The following is a 20,499-nucleotide window of genomic DNA, read 5'->3' as shown; positions in this document are numbered from 1 at the left end:
AGTAGCCATGGCAGTGAGTGGCCCACGTACCGCAAAAAATAAAAAAAAAAACACAGACTGGCAATCCTACACTCCAGCAATATTTATCATAGCCAACACTTGGAAGCTATGAAAATGTCCATCAACAGAGGAATGCACAAAGAAAAAGTGGTCCATGTACACAATGGAATATGACTCCAATAAAAAAATATAAACTCAATGTAGAAAACAAACATAAGTAAAGAAACATCAGCTTTTCGGGGTTTATCCAGGCACATTCCACTCTAATTTATAACCGAGGAATACCACTGCAAGGTAGTCTGTTTCCCTAGTTAAAAGTTTGGGAAAAGCAGAAATGCTGCCACCCTCTGTCCGTGACCTGCAACAGCAGCTTTAAAAACTGTGCTAAGGGTCACTTCATATGCACCAGTACTGGAGGGCTGTAAATGAAACCTGCCCTCAAAACGTCTTGAGGGGCGTAATGGCCAAAATCTTTCTAAATGTCACACATACTTCAAGAAAACTGTTTGAAGAGGTAAGCTGTACGCACAGCTTGAAGACAAAAAGGACATGCCAGAAAGCTCAATTTCAATGGATTATGAGACGCAGGCAAATCCAACCACAAACATGGACCAGCTCACACTAGTCAGAATAAACCTCAGCAAAAAAACTACAAACAATAAATGCTGAAGGTGTTGTGCAGAAGTGCATACCCTCAACGTTAAGTGGGACGTGACCTGGTAAGAGCCACTAATGAGAACAGAATGGAGGTGCCTTTACAAGGTAAACATTTTGCTACCATATGATCCAGCAGGCCCACTCCTGGGCCTATAACCTAAGAAGACAGAATTGGAAAGACACAGGCAGGCAAATGTGCATTGCCGCAGCATTACAATAGCCAAGTCATGGAAGCAACCAAAAAGTCCATCAACAGATGAGTGGACAAAGAAGAACTGGTACATGTACAGACAGAGTATTAGCCAAGGAAATAAAGAACACGATGCCATTTGCAGCACCGTAGATGAGTCTAGAGGTAATCACACAACTTGTAGTATGTCAGAAAGAGAAAGACACATATCCTATGATATCACTTATAGGTATTACCTATAAATTCATACCAGTGAAGATATTTCCACAGAGAAGGCCAACCACAGATTCATTAAACAAACTTATGGTTCCCCAATGGAAATTTGTGAGGATTGGATACATTAGCATATCAGGGTTAACAGACGTATACAAACACAGGGGAAATATATAATCACCAAAGACCTACGGAATACCAAGAGAAGACTACTCAACGTTCTGTCATAACGTACATGGGAAAAGGATTCCAGGAAGAAAAGACATATGTGTATGTGTCAAAGAACCACATCTTGCACACCTAGAACAAGCCAAACTTTGTAATCAAACTTGCTGTGGTAAACATAAAAATTAAATTTAAAAAAATGAACAAGAAGTAGGGAGACATCTACTTAAGGGGCTTTTTCCTGGCACATTCCATTCTAAATTACAACCTAGAACACGACTTCCATTGAGGCTCTGTTGCCCTAGTCACCAGATTTGGTAAAGCAGAACTGCTGCCAACTTGTGGGCGTTTCACACAACAGCAGCTTTCATCCCAGCATCAATGGTCAGTTGATATTCAAAATAATTGCAGGCCTGTAAATCACACCTGCCCGGAAAACCAATCCTGGGGTCGTATGTCGACCAAAAAATTCAAAAGGCGTCCATATTTCAAACCGACAGTTTCAAGAGGCATAATTTATGCACATTTGTCTTCTGTTTCTTTTTCTTTATTTCTTTTTTCTTAAAAAAACGGGAATGGAAAAAGGCTGAACAGCAGGAATTAATAAAGCCATGCAAATCCAGTGTACACAAACGTTCACCTCACAGCCGTCAGAATGATCATCAGTAAAAAATGTCTACAAACAATAAAGGCTGAAGGGGTTTTAGAGAACTGCGTACCCTTTAGCTGCCGGTGGGATGTAACCTGGTAAGAGCCAGTAGTGAGAGCAGAATGGAGGTGCGTTTAAGGGTAATAATGGAGCTACCATGTGATGTGGTAGGCCCACTCATGGGACTATCACTGGTGTAGACCAGAATCAAAAAGACACAGGCGGGCAATCACGCACTGCAGCAAAATGTACCATAGCCAGGACCTGGAAGAAACCAAAATGTCCATCAACAGAAAAATGCACCAAGAAGAAGTCGCCCATGTACACAATGGAATATTAGCCATGAAAAAGCACAGAACTGTGCCGTTGGCACCACCATAGAAGGACCAAGAGATAATCACCCAACTTGAAGTAAGAAAGCAACCGAAAGGCCGACATCCTATGACGTCACTTATAGGTGTTACCTAAAAATTGATACTCATGAAATAATCTCCAAGAGAAGGACACACATAGATTCAGAAAACCAAATTATGTTTAACCAAATGGAATGGTGTAAGGATTGTATGAATTAGGATATGGGGGTTAACAGACATATACTAATACATAGGAAATATATAATCACAAAATACCTAGGGAATACGAAGAGCGGTCTACTCAACACTCTATAATAACATACACGGGAAAGGATCCAAAGAGGAATAGACAGATACACTGATAGGATGAACCAGAAACTGTACACCTAGGAGAATCTACATTTTGATCAAATTTGCTCTGATAATTTAAAAAATTAAATTTAAATAACAAACAACAATTTAGGAGATATAAGCCCTTGGGTGTTTGCGCTGGCACATTCCACTCTAATTCGCAGCTTACTAACACGATTGCCAGGAAAGCTCTGTTGCCCAAAAACCCAGAGTTGGAAATGAAGAAATGCTGCCACCTCGTGGCCGTTTCCCACAAGAGCGGCTTTAAACCCACAGCTAATGGTCACTTAACATTCACAAGGATTCAGGGCTGTAAAGGACACCTGCCCTAAAAAATTGTGCGGAGGTAGGGAATGGCCAAAAAGTTTCAAAACTCTCAAATTTTTCAAGGAGATTGTATGGAGGGCTAAGTTTTACTCACTCACTTTCAAAAAAGAGGAAAATGGATAAAAGCTCCACATCAGTAATTATTACACTCATGCAGATCTAACCTCCAAAAAGGTTTCAACTCACACATGTCAACTACCATCAACTAAAAGTCTACAAACATTACATGCTGAAGGGGTTTTAGAGAACTGTGTACCCTCTAGCTGCTGGTGAGATGTAAAGTGGTGACAGCCAATAATGAGAATAGAAAGGAGCTGCGTTTAAAAGTAAAAATTGAGCCACCATTCCGTTCAGCAGGTCCACCGCTGAGACTCTCACCTGACAAGTCCAGAGTCGAGAAGGCACAGGCTTCAACAGCTGCACTGCAGGAATTTTCACAATAGCCAAGACACGGAAGCAACCAAAATGTCCATCACCATATCAGTTGAAAAAGAAGAAGTGGTTCATGTACACAATAGAATATTAGCCATGAAAAACAATGAAACACTGCTCTTTGAGGCACCATAGTTGAGCCTAGAGATAATCACAGAACATGAGGTAAGTCGGAAAGCAAAAGACATATCCTATGATATCACTTATAGGTGTTATCGAACAACTGACACAAATGAACTTATTTGCACAGAGAAAGACACTCACACACTTAGAAAACAAACTATGCTTGTCTAAAAGGAAAGGTGGGGGGAATGGAAAAATTAGAGATTAGGGTTACCATACGTGTACAAATACCTAATAAATACATATATCAAAAGACCGACCGTATAGTAAGGGAGGTCTATGGAACACTCTGCCATAATTTACATGGGAAGTGGATCTGTACATGAATATATATAGATATAGATATAGATATAGATATAGATAGATATATATATGTTATGCACAAATGAACCAGATTGTCTACACCTAGCACAAACAATATTCTAATCATTACCCCAATTAAAAAAAACTAAAACAACAAACAGGAAATAATGTAACATAAACTTATGGGGGTTTCTCCTGGCACATTCCATTTCAATTTACAACTTAGGAACAGGGATTCCAGAAGGGCTCTGCTGCCCTAGTAACCAGATTTGGGAATGGAGAAATGCTGCCGCCTAGTGGCCGTTTACCACAACAGCAGCTTTAAACGCAGTGCTAATGGTCACTAAATATTCACACTCATTACAGGCCTGTGAATGACACCTGCCCTCAAAAACAGTCCTGGGGGCGAATATTGACCAAAACATCAATTTTGAGGGCAACCTTTCAAGAAGACAATTTCAGGACGTTAATTGTATTCTCCATTTTTTTCATTTTTTCTTTAACAGAAATTTTAAAAGGTGTGGGAAAATGAACCTTAGAAAGAATTAAAGACATGCAAATCCAAATTACAAAAGTCCTATCAGCTCACACCAGTCAGAATGGCCATCAGCAAAAATTCTGCAAACAATAAATGCTGAAGGGGTTGTGGAGAAATGCCTAGCCTTGGTTCAATGTGGGACATGGTAAGAGCCAGTAAGGAAAACACAAAGGAGGTGCCTTGAAAAGGTAAATACTGAGCTACCATTCAATCAAGCATGCCCACTGCTGGGCCTATCGACTGAGAGGATGAGAATCAAAAAGACACAGGCTGGACTTCACGAGTGGCACAGTGGTTGACGGTCTTCCACCGAAGAAGGGGACACGGGTTCATGCCCTGGTTCGGGAAAATCACACACGCCGCGGAGCGGCTGGTCCCGTGAGCTATGGCTGCTGGGCCTGTGCGTCCAGAGCCTGTGCTCTGCAATGGGAGTAGCCATGGCAGTGAGTGGCCCACGTACCGCAAAAAATAAAAAAAAAAACACAGACTGGCAATCCTACACTCCAGCAATATTTATCATAGCCAACACTTGGAAGCTATGAAAATGTCCATCAACAGAGGAATGCACAAAGAAAAAGTGGTCCATGTACACAATGGAATATGACTCCAATAAAAAAATATAAACTCAATGTAGAAAACAAACATAAGTAAAGAAACATCAGCTTTTCGGGGTTTATCCAGGCACATTCCACTCTAATTTATAACCGAGGAATACCACTGCAAGGTAGTCTGTTTCCCTAGTTAAAAGTTTGGGAAAAGCAGAAATGCTGCCACCCTCTGTCCGTGACCTGCAACAGCAGCTTTAAAAACTGTGCTAAGGGTCACTTCATATGCACCAGTACTGGAGGGCTGTAAATGAAACCTGCCCTCAAAACGTCTTGAGGGGCGTAATGGCCAAAATCTTTCTAAATGTCACACATACTTCAAGAAAACTGTTTGAAGAGGTGAGCTGTACGCACAGCTTGAAGACAAAAAGGACATGCCAGAAAGCTCAATTTCAATGGATTATGAGACGCAGGCAAATCCAACCACAAACATGGACCAGCTCACACTAGTCAGAATAAACCTCAGCAAAAAAACTACAAACAATAAATGCTGAAGGTGTTGTGCAGAAGTGCATACCCTCAACGTTAAGTGGGACGTGACCTGGTAAGAGCCACTAATGAGAACAGAATGGAGGTGCCTTTACAAGGTAAACATTTTGCTACCATATGATCCAGCAGGCCCACTCCTGGGCCTATAACCTAAGAAGACAGAATTGGAAAGACACAGGCAGGCAAATGTGCATTGCCGCAGCATTACAATAGCCAAGTCATGGAAGCAACCAAAAAGTCCATCAACAGATGAGTGGACAAAGAAGAACTGGTACATGTACAGACAGAGTATTAGCCAAGGAAATAAAGAACACGATGCCATTTGCAGCACCGTAGATGAGTCTAGAGGTAATCACACAACTTGTAGTATGTCAGAAAGAGAAAGACACATATCCTATGATATCACTTATAGGTATTACCTATAAATTCATACCAGTGAAGATATTTCCACAGAGAAGGCCAACCACAGATTCATTAAACAAACTTATGGTTCCCCAATGGAAATTTGTGAGGATTGGATACATTAGCATATCAGGGTTAACAGACGTATACAAACACAGGGGAAATATATAATCACCAAAGACCTACGGAATACCAAGAGAAGACTACTCAACGTTCTGTCATAACGTACATGGGAAAAGGATTCCAGGAAGAAAAGACATATGTGTATGTGTCAAAGAACCACATCTTGCACACCTAGAACAAGCCAAACTTTGTAATCAAACTTGCTGTGGTAAACATAAAAATTAAATTTAAAAAAATGAACAAGAAGTAGGGAGACATCTACTTAAGGGGCTTTTTCCTGGCACATTCCATTCTAAATTACAACCTAGAACACGACTTCCATTGAGGCTCTGTTGCCCTAGTCACCAGATTTGGTAAAGCAGAACTGCTGCCACCTTGTGGGCGTTTCACACAACAGCAGCTTTCATCCCAGCATCAATGGTCAGTTGATATTCAAAATACTTGCAGGCCTGTAAATCACACCTGCCCGGAAAACCAATCCTGGGGTCGTATGTCGACCAAAAAATTCAAAAGGCGTCCATATTTCAAACCGACAGTTTCAAGAGGCATAATTTATGCACATTTGTCTTCTGTTTCTTTTTCTTTATTTCTTTTTTCTTAAAAAAACGGGAATGGAAAAAGGCTGAACAGCAGGAATTAATAAAGCCATGCAAATCCAGTGTACACAAACGTTCACCTCACAGCCGTCAGAATGATCATCAGTAAAAAATGTCTACAAACAATAAAGGCTGAAGGGGTTTTAGAGAACTGCGTACCCTTTAGCTGCCGGTGGGATGTAACCTGGTAAGAGCCAGTAGTGAGAGCAGAATGGAGGTGCGTTTAAGGGTAATAATGGAGCTACCATGTGATGTGGTAGGCCCACTCATGGGACTATCACTGGTGTAGACCAGAATCAAAAAGACACAGGCGGGCAATCCCGCACTGCAGCAAAATGTACCATAGCCAGGACCTGGAAGAAACCAAAATGTCCATCAACAGAAAAATGCACCAAGAAGAAGTCGCCCATGTACACAATGGAATATTAGCCATGAAAAAGCACAGAACTGTGCCGTTGGCACCACCATAGAAGGACCAAGAGATAATCACCCAACTTGAAGTAAGAAAGCAACCGAAAGGCCGACATCCTATGACGTCACTTATAGGTGTTACCTAAAAATTGATACTCATGAAATAATCCCCAAGAGAAGGACACACATAAATTCAGAACACCAAATTATGTTTAACCAAATGGAAAGGTGTAAGGATTGTATGAATTAGGATATGGGGGTTAACAGACATATACTAATACATAGGAAATATATAATCACAAAATACCTAGGGAATACGAAGAGCGGTCTACTCAACACTCTATAATAACATACACGGGAAAGGATCCAAAGAGGAATAGACAGATACACTGATAGGATGAACCAGAAACTGTACACCTAGGAGAATCTACATTTTGATCAAATTTGCTCTGATAATTTAAAAAATTAAATTTAAATAACAAACAACAATTTAGGAGATATAAGCCCTTGGGTGTTTGCGCTGGCACATTCCACTCTAATTCGCAGCTTACTAACACGATTGCCAGGAAAGCTCTGATGCCCAAAAACCCAGAGTTGGACATGAAGAAATGCTGCCACCTCGTGGCCGTTTCCCACAAGAGCGGCTTTAAACCCACAGCTAATGGTCACTTAACATTCACAAGGATTCAGGGCTGTAAAGGACACCTGCCCTAAAAAATTGTGCGGAGGTAGGGAATGGCCAAAAAGTTTCAAAACTCTCAAATTTTTCAAGGAGATTGTATGGAGGGCTAAGTTTTACTCACTCACTTTCAAAAAAGAGGAAAATGGATAAAAGCTCCACATCAGTAATTATTACACTCATGCAGATCTAACCTCCAAAAAGGTTTCAACTCACACATGTCAACTACCATCAACTAAAAGTCTACAAACATTACATGCTGAAGGGGTTTTAGAGAACTGTGTACCCTCTAGCTGCTGGTGAGATGTAAAGTGGTGACAGCCAATAATGAGAATAGAAAGGAGCTGCGTTTAAAAGTAAAAATTGAGCCACCATTCCGTTCAGCAGGTCCACCGCTGAGACTCTCACCTGACAAGTCCAGAGTCGAGAAGGCACAGGCTTCAACAGCTGCACTGCAGGAATTTTCACAATAGCCAAGACACGGAAGCAACCAAAATGTCCATCACCATATCAGTTGAAAAAGAAGAAGTGGTTCATGTACACAATAGAATATTAGCCATGAAAAACAATGAAACACTGCTCTTTGAGGCACCATAGTTGAGCCTAGAGATAATCACAGAACATGAGGTAAGTCGGAAAGCAAAAGACATATCCTATGATATCACTTATAGGCGTTATCGAACAACTGACACAAATGAACTTATTTGCACAGAGAAAGACACTCACACACTTAGAAAACAAACTATGCTTGTCTAAAAGGAAAGGTGGGGGGAATGGAAAAATTAGAGATTAGGGTTACCATACGTGTACAAATACCTAATAAATACATATATCAAAAGACCGACCGTATAGTAAGGGAGGTCTATGGAACACTCTGCCATAATTTACATGGGAAGTGGATCTGTACATGAATATATATAGATATAGATATAGATAGATATATATATGTTATGCACAAATGAACCAGATTGTCTACACCTAGCACAAACAATATTCTAATCATTACCCCAATTTAAAAAAAACTAAAACAACAAACAGGAAATAATGTAACATAAACTTATGGGGGTTTCTCCTGGCACATTCCATTTCAATTTACAACTTAGGAACAGGGATTCCAGAAGGGCTCTGCTGCCCTAGTAACCAGATTTGGGAATGGAGAAATGCTGCCGCCTAGTGGCCGTTTACCACAACAGCAGCTTTAAACGCAGTGCTAATGGTCACTAAATATTCACACTCATTACAGGCCTGTGAATGACACCTGCCCTCAAAAACAGTCCTGGGGGCGAATATTGACCAAAACATCAATTTTGAGGGCAACCTTTCAAGAAGACAATTTCAGGACGTTAATTGTATTCTCCATTTTTTTCATTTTTTCTTTAACAGAAATTTTAAAAGGTGTGGGAAAATGAACCTTAGAAAGAATTAAAGACATGCAAATCCAAATTACAAAAGTCCTATCAGCTCACACCAGTCAGAATGGCCATCAGCAAAAATTCTGCAAACAATAAATGCTGAAGGGGTTGTGGAGAAATGCCTAGCCTTGGTTCAATGTGGGACATGGTAAGAGCCAGTAAGGAAAACACAAAGGAGGTGCCTTGAAAAGGTAAATACTGAGCTACCATTCAATCAAGCATGCCCACTGCTGGGCCTATCGACTGAGAGGATGAGAATCAAAAAGACACAGGCTGGACTTCACTAGTGGCACAGTGGTTGACGGTCTTCCACCGAAGAAGGGGACACGGGTTCATGCCCTGGTTCGGGAAAATCACACACGCCGCGGAGCGGCTGGTCCCGTGAGCTATGGCTGCTGGGCCTGTGCGTCCACAGCCTGTGCTCTGCAATGGGAGTAGCCATGGCAGTGAGTGGCCCACGTACCGCAAAAAATAAAAAAAAAAACACAGACTGGCAATCCTACACTCCAGCAATATTTATCATAGCCAACACTTGGAAGCTGTGAAAATGTCCATCAACAGAGGAATGCACAAAGAAAAAGTGGTCCATGTACACAATGGAATATGACTCCAATAAAAAAAATATAAATTCAATGTAGAAAACAAACATAAGTAAAGAAACATCAGCTTTTCGGGGTTTATCCAGGCACATTCCACTCTAATTTATAACCGAGGAATACCACTGCAAGGTAGTCTGTTTCCCTAGTTAAAAGTTTGGGAAAAGCAGAAATGCTGCCACCCTCTGTCCGTGACCTGCAACAGCAGCTTTAAAAACTGTGCTAAGGGTCACTTCATATGCACCAGTACTGGAGGGCTGTAAATGAAACCTGCCCTCAAAACGTCTTGAGGGGCGTAATGGCCAAAATCTTTCTAAATGTCACACATACTTCAAGAAAACAGTTTGAAGAGGTAAGCTGTACGCACAGCTTGAAGACAAAAAGGACATGCCAGAAAGCTCAATTTCAATGGATTATGAGACGCAGGCAAATCCAACCACAAATATGGACCAGCTCACACTAGTCAGAATAAACCTCAGCAAAAAAACTACAAACAATAAATGCTGAAGGTGTTGTGCAGAAGTGCATACCCTCAACGTTAAGTGGGACGTGACCTGGTAAGAGCCACTAATGAGAACAGAATGGAGGTGCCTTTACAAGGTAAACATTTTGCTACCATATGATCCAGCAGGCCCACTCCTGGGCCTATAACCTAAGAAGACAGAATTGGAAAGACACAGGCAGGCAAATGTGCATTGCCGCAGCATTACAATAGCCAAGTCATGGAAGCAACCAAAAAGTCCATCAACAGATGAGTGGACAAAGAAGAACTGGTACATGTACAGACAGAGTATTAGCCAAGGAAATAAAGGACATGATGCCATTTGCAGCACCGTAGATGAGTCTAGAGGTAATCACACAACTTGTAGTATGTCAGAAAGAGAAAGACACATATCCTATGATATCACTTATAGGTATTACCTATAAATTCATACCAGTGAAGATATTTCCACAGAGAAGGCCAACCACAGATTCATTAAAGAAACTTATTATGGTTCCCCAATGGAAATTTGTGAGGATTGGATACATTAGCATATCAGGGTTAACAGACGTATACAAACACAGGGGAAATATATAATCACCAAAGACCTACGGAATACCAAGAGAAGACTACTCAACGTTCTGTCATAACGTACATGGGAAAAGGATTCCAGGAAGAAAAGACATATGTGTATGTGTCAAAGAACCACATCTTGTACACCTAGAACAAGCCAAACTTTGTAATCAAACTTGCTGTGGTAAACATAAAAATTAAATTTAAAAAAATGAACAAGAAGTAGGGAGACATCTACTTAAGGGGCTTTTTCCTGGCACATTCCATTCTAAATTACAACCTAGAACACGACTTCCATTGAGGCTCTGTTGCCCTAGTCACCAGATTTGGTAAAGTAGAACTGCTGCCACCTTGTGGGCGTTTCACACAACAGCAGCTTTCATCCCAGCATCAATGGTCAGTTGATATTCAAAATACTTGCAGGCCTGTAAATCACACCTGCCCGGAAAACCAATCCTGGGGTCGTATGTCGACCAAAAAATTCAAAAGGCGTCCATATTTCAAACCGACAGTTTCAAGAGGCATAATTTATGCACATTTGTCTTCTGTTTCTTTTTCTTTATTTCTTTTTTCTTAAAAAAACGGGAATGGAAAAAGGCTGAACAGCAGGAATTAATAAAGCCATGCAAATCCAGTGTACACAAACGTTCACCTCACAGCCGTCAGAATGATCATCAGTAAAAAATGTCTACAAACAATAAAGGCTGAAGGGGTTTTAGAGAACTGCGTACCCTTTAGCTGCCGGTGGGATGTAACCTGGTAAGAGCCAGTAGTGAGAGCAGAATGGAGGTGCGTTTAAGGGTAATAATGGAGCTACCATGTGATGTGGTAGGCCCACTCATGGGACTATCACTGGAGTAGACCAGAATCAAAAAGACACAGGTGGGCAATCCCGCACTGCAGCAAAATGTACCATAGCCAGGACCTGGAAGAAACCAAAATGTCCATCAACAGAAAAATGCACCAAGAAGAAGTCGCCCATGTACACAATGGAATATTAGCCATGAAAAAGCACAGAACTGTGCCGTTGGCACCACCATAGAAGGACCAAGAGATAATCACCCAACTTGAAGTAAGAAAGCAACCGAAAGGCCGACATCCTATGACGTCACTTATAGGTGTTACCTAAAAATTGATACTCATGAAATAATCCCCAAGAGAAGGACACACATAAATTCAGAACACCAAATTATGTTTAACCAAATGGAAAGGTGTAAGGATTGTATGAATTAGGATATGGGGGTTAACAGACATATACTAATACATAGGAAATATATAATCACAAAATACCTAGGGAATACGAAGAGCGGTCTACTCAACACTCTATAATAACATACACGGGAAAGGATCCAAAGAGGAATAGACAGATACACTGATAGGATGAACCAGAAACTGTACACCTAGGAGAATCTACATTTTGATCAAATTTGCTCTGATAATTTAAAAAATTAAATTTAAATAACAAACAACAATTTAGGAGATATAAGCCCTTGGGTGTTTGCGCTGGCACATTCCACTCTAATTCGCAGCTTACTAACACGATTGCCAGGAAAGCTCTGTGGCCCAAAAACCCAGAGTTGGAAATGAAGAAAGGCTGCCGCCTCGTGGCCGTTTCCCACAAGAGCGGCTTTAAACCCACAGCTAATGGTCACTTAACATTCACAAGGATTCAGGGCTGTAAAGGACACCTGCCCTAAAAAATTGTGCGGAGGTAGGGAATGGCCAAAAAGTTTCAAAACTCTCAAATTTTTCAAGGAGATTGTATGGAGGGCTAAGTTTTACTCACTCACTTTCAAAAAAGAGGAAAATGGATAAAAGCTCCACATCAGTAATTATTAGACTCATGCAGATCTAACCTCCAAAAAGGTTTCAACTCACACATGTCAACTACCATCAACTAAAAGTCTACAAACATTACATGCTGAAGGGGTTTTAGAGAACTGTGTACCCTCTAGCTGCTGGTGAGATGTAAAGTGGTGACAGCCAATAATGAGAATAGAAAGGAGCTGCGTTTAAAAGTAAAAATTGAGCCACCATTCCGTTCAGCAGGCCCACCGCTGAGACTCTCACCTGACAAGTCCAGAGTCGAGAAGGCACAGGCTTCAACAGCTGCACTGCAGGAATTTTCACAATAGCCAAGACACGGAAGCAACCAAAATGTCCATCACCATATCAGTTGAAAAAGAAGAAGTGGTTCATGTACACAATAGAATATTAGCCATGAAAAACAATGAAACACTGCTCTTTGAGGCACCATAGTTGAGCCTAGAGATAATCACAGAACATGAGGTAAGTCGGAAAGCAAAAGACATATCCTATGATATCACTTATAGGCGTTATCGAACAACTGACACAAATGAACTTATTTGCACAGAGAAAGACACTCACACACTTAGAAAACAAACTATGCTTGTCTAAAAGGAAAGGTGGGGGGAATGGAAAAATTAGAGATTAGGGTTACCATACGTGTACAAATACCTAATAAATACATATATCAAAAGACCGACCGTATAGTAAGGGAGGTCTATGGAACACTCTGCCATAATTTACATGGGAAGTGGATCTGTACATGAATATATATAGATATAGATATAGATATAGATAGATATATATATGTTATGCACAAATGAACCAGATTGTCTACACCTAGCACAAACAATATTCTAATCATTACCCCAATTAAAAAAAACTAAAACAACAAACAGGAAATAATGTAACATAAACTTATGGGGGTTTCTCCTGGCACATTCCATTTCAATTTACAACTTAGGAACAGGGATTCCAGAAGGGCTCTGCTGCCCTAGTAACCAGATTTGGGAATGGAGAAATGCTGCCGCCTAGTGGCCGTTTACCACAACAGCAGCTTTAAACGCAGTGCTAATGGTCACTAAATATTCACACTCATTACAGGCCTGTGAATGACACCTGCCCTCAAAAACAGTCCTGGGGGCGAATATTGACCAAAACATCAATTTTGAGGGCAACCTTTCAAGAAGACAATTTCAGGACGTTAATTGTATTCTCCATTTTTTTCATTTTTTCTTTAACAGAAATTTTAAAAGGTGTGGGAAAATGAACCTTAGAAAGAATTAAAGACATGCAAATCCAAATTACAAAAGTCCTATCAGCTCACACCAGTCAGAATGGCCATCAGCAAAAATTCTGCAAACAATAAATGCTGAAGGGGTTGTGGAGAAATGCCTAGCCTTGGTTCAATGTGGGACATGGTAAGAGCCAGTAAGGAAAACACAAAGGAGGTGCCTTGAAAACGTAAATACTGAGCTACCATTCAATCAAGCATGCCCACTGCTGGGCCTATCGACTGAGAGGATGAGAATCAAAAAGACACAGGCTGGACTTCACGAGTGGCACAGTGGTTGACGGTCTTCCACCGAAGAAGGGGACACGGGTTCATGCCCTGGTTCGGGAAAATCACACACGCCGTGGAGCGGCTGGTCCCGTGAGCTATGGCTGCTGGGCCTGTGCGTCCAGAGCCTGTGCTCTGCAATGGGAGTAGCCATGGCAGTGAGTGGCCCACGTACCGCAAAAAATAAAAAAAAAAACACAGACTGGCAATCCTACACTCCAGCAATATTTATCATAGCCAACACTTGGAAGCTATGAAAATGTCCATCAACAGAGGAATGCACAAAGAAAAAGTGGTCCATGTACACAATGGAATATGACTCCAATAAAAAAATATAAACTCAATGTAGAAAACAAACATAAGTAAAGAAACATCAGCTTTTCGGGGTTTATCCAGGCACATTCCACTCTAATTTATAACCGAGGAATACCACTGCAAGGTAGTCTGTTTCCCTAGTTAAAAGTTTGGGAAAAGCAGAAATGCTGCCACCCTCTGTCCGTGACCTGCAACAGCAGCTTTAAAAACTGTGCTAAGGGTCACTTCATATGCACCAGTACTGGAGGGCTGTAAATGAAACCTGCCCTCAAAACGTCTTGAGGGGCGTAATGGCCAAAATCTTTCTAAATGTCACACATACTTCAAGAAAACTGTTTGAAGAGGTAAGCTGTACGCACAGCTTGAAGACAAAAAGGACATGCCAGAAAGCTCAATTTCAATGGATTATGAGACGCAGGCAAATCCAACCACAAACATGGACCAGCTCACACTAGTCAGAATAAACCTCAGCAAAAAAACTACAAACAATAAATGCTGAAGGTGTTGTGCAGAAGTGCATACCCTCAACGTTAAGTGGGACGTGACCTGGTAAGAGCCACTAATGAGAACAGAATGGAGGTGCCTTTACAAGGTAAACATTTTGCTACCATATGATCCAGCAGGCCCACTCCTGGGCCTATAACCTAAGAAGACAGAATTGGAAAGACACAGGCAGGCAAATGTGCATTGCCGCAGCATTACAATAGCCAAGTCATGGAAGCAACCAAAAAGTCCATCAACAGATGAGTGGACAAAGAAGAACTGGTACATGTACAGACAGAGTATTAGCCAAGGAAATAAAGAACACGATGCCATTTGCAGCACCGTAGATGAGTCTAGAGGTAATCACACAACTTGTAGTATGTCAGAAAGAGAAAGACACATATCCTATGATATCACTTATAGGTATTACCTATAAATTCATACCAGTGAAGATATTTCCACAGAGAAGGCCAACCACAGATTCATTAAACAAACTTATGGTTCCCCAATGGAAATTTGTGAGGATTGGATACATTAGCATATCAGGGTTAACAGACGTATACAAACACAGGGGAAATATATAATCACCAAAGACCTACGGAATACCAAGAGAAGACTACTCAACGTTCTGTCATAACGTACATGGGAAAAGGATTCCAGGAAGAAAAGACATATGTGTATGTGTCAAAGAACCACATCTTGCACACCTAGAACAAGCCAAACTTTGTAATCAAACTTGCTGTGGTAAACATAAAAATTAAATTTAAAAAAATGAACAAGAAGTAGGGAGACATCTACTTAAGGGGCTTTTTCCTGGCACATTCCATTCTAAATTACAACCTAGAACACGACTTCCATTGAGGCTCTGTTGCCCTAGTCACCAGATTTGGTAAAGCAGAACTGCTGCCAACTTGTGGGCGTTTCACACAACAGCAGCTTTCATCCCAGCATCAATGGTCAGTTGATATTCAAAATAATTGCAGGCCTGTAAATCACACCTGCCCGGAAAACCAATCCTGGGGTCGTATGTCGACCAAAAAATTCAAAAGGCGTCCATATTTCAAACCGACAGTTTCAAGAGGCATAATTTATGCACATTTGTCTTCTGTTTCTTTTTCTTTATTTCTTTTTTCTTAAAAAAACGGGAATGGAAAAAGGCTGAACAGCAGGAATTAATAAAGCCATGCAAATCCAGTGTACACAAACGTTCACCTCACAGCCGTCAGAATGATCATCAGTAAAAAATGTCTACAAACAATAAAGGCTGAAGGGGTTTTAGAGAACTGCGTACCCTTTAGCTGCCGGTGGGATGTAACCTGGTAAGAGCCAGTAGTGAGAGCAGAATGGAGGTGCGTTTAAGGGTAATAATGGAGCTACCATGTGATGTGGTAGGCCCACTCATGGGACTATCACTGGTGTAGACCAGAATCAAAAAGACACAGGCGGGCAATCACGCACTGCAGCAAAATGTACCATAGCCAGGACCTGGAAGAAACCAAAATGTCCATCAACAGAAAAATGCACCAAGAAGAAGTCGCCCATGTACACAATGGAATATTAGCCATGAAAAAGCACAGAACTGTGCCGTTGGCACCACCATAGAAGGACCAAGAGATAATCACCCAACTTGAAGTAAGAAAGCAACCGAAAGGCCGACATCCTATGACGTCACTTATAGGTGTTACCTAAAAATTGATACTCATGAAATAATCTCCAAGAGAAGGACACACATAGATTCAGAAAACCAAATTATGTTTAACCAAATGGAATGGTGTAAGGATTGTATGAATTAGGATATGGGGGTTAACAGACATATACTAATACATAGGAAATATATAATCACAAAATACCTAGGGAATACGAAGAGCGGTCTACTCAACACTCTATAATAACATACACGGGAAAGGATCCAAACAGGAATAGACAGATACACTGATAGGATGAACCAGAAACTGTACACCTAGGAGAATCTACATTTTGATCAAATTTGCTCTGATAATTTAAAAAATTAAATTTAAATAACAAACAACAATTTAGGAGATATAAGCCCTTGGGTGTTTGCGCTGGCACATTCCACTCTAATTCGCAGCTTACTAACACGATTGCCAGGAAAGCTCTGTTGCCCAAAAACCCAGAGTTGGAAATGAAGAAATGCTGCCACCTCGTGGCCGTTTCCCACAAGAGCGGCTTTAAACCCACAGCTAATGGTCACTTAACATTCACAAGGATTCAGGGCTGTAAAGGACACCTGCCCTAAAAAATTGTGCGGAGGTAGGGAATGGCCAAAAAGTTTCAAAACTCTCAAATTTTTCAAGGAGATTGTATGGAGGGCTAAGTTTTACTCACTCACTTTCAAAAAAGAGGAAAATGGATAAAAGCTCCACATCAGTAATTATTACACTCATGCAGATCTAACCTCCAAAAAGGTTTCAACTCACACATGTCAACTACCATCAACTAAAAGTCTACAAACATTACATGCTGAAGGGGTTTTAGAGAACTGTGTACCCTCTAGCTGCTGGTGAGATGTAAAGTGGTGACAGCCAATAATGAGAATAGAAAGGAGCTGCGTTTAAAAGTAAAAATTGAGCCACCATTCCGTTCAGCAGGTCCACTGCTGAGACTCTCACCTGACAAGTCCAGAGTCGAGAAGGCACAGGCTTCAACAGCTGCACTGCAGGAATTTTCACAATAGCCAAGACACGGAAGCAACCAAAATGTCCATCACCATATCAGTTGAAAAAGAAGAAGTGGTTCATGTACACAATAGAATATTAGCCATGAAAAACAATGAAACACTGCTCTTTGAGGCACCATAGTTGAGCCTAGAGATAATCACAGAACATGAGGTAAGTCGGAAAGCAAAAGACATATCCTATGATATCACTTATAGGTGTTATCGAACAACTGACACAAATGAACTTATTTGCACAGAGAAAGACACTCACACACTTAGAAAACAAACTATGCTTGTCTAAAAGGAAAGGTGGGGGGAATGGAAAAATTAGAGATTAGGGTTACCATACGTGTACAAATACCTAATAAATACATATATCAAAAGACCGACCGTATAGTAAGGGAGGTCTATGGAACACTCTGCCATAATTTACATGGGAAGTGGATCTGTACATGAATATATATAGATATAGATATAGATATAGATATAGATAGATATATATATGTTATGCACAAATGAACCAGATTGTCTACACCTAGCACAAACAATATTCTAATCATTACCCCAATTAAAAAAAACTAAAACAACAAACAGGAAATAATGTAACATAAACTTATGGGGGTTTCTCCTGGCACATTCCATTTCAATTTACAACTTAGGAACAGGGATTCCAGAAGGGCTCTGCTGCCCTAGTAACCAGATTTGGGAATGGAGAAATGCTGCCGCCTAGTGGCCGTTTACCACAACAGCAGCTTTAAACGCAGTGCTAATGGTCACTAAATATTCACACTCATTACAGGCCTGTGAATGACACCTGCCCTCAAAAACAGTCCTGGGGGCGAATATTGACCAAAACATCAATTTTGAGGGAAACCTTTCAAGAAGACAATTTCAGGACGTTAATTGTATTCTCCATTTTTTTCATTTTTTCTTTAACAGAAATTTTAAAAGGTGTGGGAAAATGAACCTTAGAAAGAATTAAAGACATGCAAATCCAAATTACAAAAGTCCTATCAGCTCACACCAGTCAGAATGGCCATCAGCAAAAATTCTGCAAACAATAAATGCTGAAGGGGTTGTGGAGAAATGCCTAGCCTTGGTTCAATGTGGGACATGGTAAGAGCCAGTAAGGAAAACACAAAGGAGGTGCCTTGAAAAGGTAAATACTGAGCTACCATTCAATCAAGCATGCCCACTGCTGGGCCTATCGACTGAGAGGATGAGAATCAAAAAGACACAGGCTGGACTTCACTAGTGGCACAGTGGTTGACGGTCTTCCACCGAAGAAGGGGACACGGGTTCATGCCCTGGTTCGGGAAAATCACACACGCCGCGGAGCGGCTGGTCCCGTGAGCTATGGCTGCTGGGCCTGTGCGTCCAGAGCCTGTGCTCTGCAATGGGAGTAGCCATGGCAGTGAGTGGCCCACGTACCGCAAAAAATAAAAAAAAAACACAGACTGGCAATCCTACACTCCAGCAATATTTATCATAGCCAACACTTGGAAGCTATGAAAATGTCCATCAACAGAGGAATGCACAAAGAAAAAGTGGTCCATGTACACAATGGAATATGACTCCAATAAAAAAATATAAATTCAATGTAGAAAACAAACATAAGTAAAGACACATCAGCTTTTCGGGGTATATCCAGGCACATTCCACTCTAATTTATAACCGAGGAATACCACTGCAAGGTAGTCTGTTTCCCTAGTTAAAAGTTTGGGAAAAGCAGAAATGCTGCCACCCTCTGTCCGTGACCTGCAACAGTAGCTTTAAAAACTGTGCTAAGGGTCACTTCATATGCACCAGTACTGGAGGGCTGTAAATGAAACCTGCCCTCAAAACGTCTTGAGGGGCGTAATGGCCAAAATCTTTCTAAATGTCACACATACTTCAAGAAAACAGTTTGAAGAGGTAAGCTGTACGCACAGCTTGAAGACAAAAAGGACATGACAGAAAGCTCAATTTCAATGGATTATGAGACGCAGGCAAATCCAACCACAAACATGGACCAGCTCACACTAGTCAGAATAAACCTCAGCAAAAAAACTACAAACAATAAATGCTGAAGGTGTTGTGCAGAAGTGCATACCCTCAACGTTAAGTGGGACGTGACCTGGTAAGAGCCACTAATGAGAACAGAATGGAGGTGCCTTTACAAGGTAAACATTTTGCTACCATATGATCCAGCAGGCCCACTCCTGGGCCTATAACCTAAGAAGACAGAATTGGAAAGACACAGGCAGGCAAATGTGCATTGCCGCAGCATTACAATAGCCAAGTCATGGAAGCAACCAAAAAGTCCATCAACAGATGAGTGGACAAAGAAGAACTGGTACATGTACAGACAGAGTATTAGCCAAGGAAATAAAGGACACGATGCCATTTGCAGCACCGTAGATGAGTCTAGAGGTAATCACACAACTTGTAGTATGTCAGAAAGAGAAAAGACACATATCCTATGATATCACTTATAGGTATTACCTATAAATTCATACCAGTGAAGATATTTCCACAGAGAAGGCCAACCACAGATTCATTAAACAAACTTATGGTTCCCCAATGGAAATTTGTGAGGATTGGATACATTAGCATATCAGGGTTAACAGACGTATACAAACACAGGGGAAATATATAATCACCAAAGACCTACGGAATACCAAGAGAAGACTACTCAACGTTCTGTCATAACGTACATGGGAAAAGGATTCCAGGAAGAAAAGACATATGTGTATGTGTCAAAGAACCACATCTTGCACACCTAGAACAAGCCAAACTTTGTAATCAAACTTGCTGTGGTAAACATAAAAATTAAATTTAAAAAAATGAACAAGAAGTAGGGAGACATCTACTTAAGGGGCTTTTTCCTGGCACATTCCATTCTAAATTACAACCTAGAACACGACTTCCATTGAGGCTCTGTTGCCCTAGTCACCAGATTTGGTAAAGTAGAACTGCTGCCACCTTGTGGGCGTTTCACACAACAGCA

This window comes from Mesoplodon mirus (genome assembly GCF_964341445.2).
Source record: "Mesoplodon mirus genome assembly, chromosome: X".
In the NCBI taxonomy this organism is placed as follows: Eukaryota; Metazoa; Chordata; class Mammalia; order Artiodactyla; family Ziphiidae; genus Mesoplodon; species Mesoplodon mirus.
Note: the sequence above shows the minus strand (reverse complement) of the source record.